This window comes from Austrofundulus limnaeus, unplaced genomic scaffold (assembly GCF_001266775.1).
Source record: "Austrofundulus limnaeus strain Quisiro unplaced genomic scaffold, Austrofundulus_limnaeus-1.0 Scaffold8, whole genome shotgun sequence".
NCBI classification, from domain to species: Eukaryota; Metazoa; Chordata; class Actinopteri; order Cyprinodontiformes; family Rivulidae; genus Austrofundulus; species Austrofundulus limnaeus.
Window position 1 is genome coordinate 3,372,009 of NW_013952410.1, and position 2,938 is coordinate 3,374,946.

Below are 2,938 nucleotides of genomic sequence, written 5' to 3' on the forward strand. Positions count from 1 at the left end.
ACACACACACACACACACACACACACACACACACACACACACACACACACACACACACACACAGATAAATGGAAAATACAATCAAATGATAAGTTGAAGCAAGTCTTGTAAGGAAGCAACTTGCTTTTTTTCTAGTATCAATATTTCAGGACTGACTGACACTTTGTGATACAAACTAAAACAACTTGTCTTTTTATTCAGTGAAACCTGCAAAACAACCAGAACTTTACTGGATTTGTTCCTGTAAATAACTGAATGTGCAGGAGTGTCTCAGAGCTTATCTTACGTGAGTTTGTGTCCTCAGCGAACTGCGTTAAATCATCAAATCAATGCAGAAGACTTGATTATCGTGTATCTGCATTCATACTCACAAACAGAATGTGCATTGTTTCTATTTATCTACCTTAGATTTGTTCACCCTACATCAACCTAATCAGTCAGAAACATGGCACTGTCACACATCTTTGAGTTGACAACTCCAAAATGTAGGACATTTTAAACTTGGGCCWGAATTTTATTTCATTTTATTTTAGTTTTTCACCGAGCCGTTTGGCCTTGAGGCATTCAGCACTGTGCCTGATGCAGGAATGACATCGAACTGGTTTAGGGTGGCAGCCGGGCCCATCAATGCAGGGAGTCACCTCCGTGTGCACGCCTACGCAGTGCACAGGGACTTTGTTTAAGCATGCACAAAAAAGGACGGAGAACCGCTGAACGTATTGCTGAATAATGATGAGTTCAAGATAAACGTGGAAAGATTAGCAAGAGACAAAATCCTGGAGAGTTTACGTACAATAACCCTCTGATTCTCAATTTCACAGCACGCAGACAATTAAGAATGATATTGCTTTATGACGTCATTCTCTTAAAAGAAACATTTAATATTCTTGAAGAATATTGAAGGAGTTTGTCTGCTTTCCTGGTGAACACACCACAGCTTTGTGCATGACTCATCAACTGGAAAGAAGCATGATTAATGCTCCACCCGTCTGACAGGTCAAACTTTTACTGTTCACAAGAAAAGTTCATTAGCAGCCACATCGCAGTCCTGCTCTTATCCTGCTCTAACTTTCTTTTAGATCAAACTGTATCACTTTAATGTGAATAGTTACAGTAAATTCTGCAACAACAGCTAATATTGAGAACATAAAYGGAGGCTTTGTTTCCTCCTGATTAATGACTTTTTGCGCACAGAGCAGATTTGCAGAGTTGCACTGATACTAAATGACGGTTAATTATGTTCGAAATGTTCCTGTGTGGTTACAGGCACATTTTTTACACTTTCAGTTTGCTCAACTTGTGGATCCTGCTGCATAACTTTGTGGTTCAATGTGTGAAAACTATATTTTCAGACTAAAAGGCCTGGTATTCCTCCACGTCATCCATCATCTCTCATGTCAGAGTTTATAAAATGGATCTTTTTATGATGAGAAGAACTAAGTTGTGGCCATTTGAAAATACCATTGTGCTCAACCAATAGTGCAAGATGAGTTAGTGCTCTGAGTATACGTTGGGGTTGACACTCAGCTATTACCACATCTAATATTAGATAAACATCTTTATATTTAGCAAAGTTATAATCTTTTTTTATTTGCTTTAATTGATTAGTGGGGGCAGCAAACTTGAATTAAATTGAATCAAAAATTCTAAATAAAGATGAACTTTCAAAAATTACTTAAWGAGAGTTTAATTTAATGTGATTTATGTATATTTCACAAACAAATAAACAAACAAACAAACAAATAAACAAACAGTGTTAACTCCAATTATTATTGCCAACATTTTAGGGAAAGATCTTGCACAATGTGTAGTTCTTAAAGTATAAGTTTGAGATGACTGTCCAGTAATAATAAAGTCGACTGAACTGTTGTTATTTTTAATGTTTGCTACATTGGCAGTGGTGATATTCATTTGTGTCAACTTCAACAGTTAATCAGTTGTAGATGTAAATCTAATGATCACTTATGAGACTTTTATTCAATTCAGCCTATGGATGGAATAGAATAGAATAGAATAGAATAGAATAGAACTTTATTTCAAAACAGTCATAAAACAAGAAAAGTATAGCTACAGAAAAACAGTGTACATTATGTACACATATAAATACATAATTTCATCTGTATAAAAAGGAGCAGGTTGAAGTAAAGCTTGTATTTTCCTACCCCTTTCTCAGTTGACCAATATAATTCAGGTTTTCTTATTTTTGTTAAACTTTCTTACTTTATATRGTAGCTATCACATCTACAACAAAATTTAACAATAGCTTATTTAATACAGTGTTTCACCACATTTCTACAAACCATTAACGTTCATCATCCACCATCAGAACATACATAAATCTGCTTTTTGGAAGCAGTTGATTAAAATGTAAAGGACTTCAAGAAAATCTAATAAAATCTAGAAAACACCGAAACAAAATTGGTTTCTTGGTTGTTGCTTTGCTGAAAAAGGCCACTAGATGGCACAAGTCCTATTTCAGACTGACAAGTGTTTTCATCCCCCTGTTCAGATTTGTTTTGGCTGCCATTTTGCTTAAGAGGTTTTTTTATGTCCAAAACTTAATACACAGTAATACAAACTGCTTAAAACCACTTAGGTTTCATTTCCTCTCTAATCAGCTACTTAAATGAATAAATATTTGGGCACATTTTACTCAAAATGCTCTGCCACCCCTTATTTCTCAGAAATGAGTTTACAGCTACAGTTCCTCCCTGATGCCAGCTTCCTCCCTTTGTGTGTTGATGACAAGCATGATGTCTTACAAGAACCTCCACCAGTGGAAGAAATGAAGTTGGTTTCACATGCTGTCGTTCACAGCATGTGAAACTCGGGCTGGTTGTTCTGTAACATTCTGACCCTTTTGGTAATACAGCGGGTTAAATAAGTACTGAACACGTCAACGTTTTTCTCAGTAAATATATTACTAGAGGTGCTAATG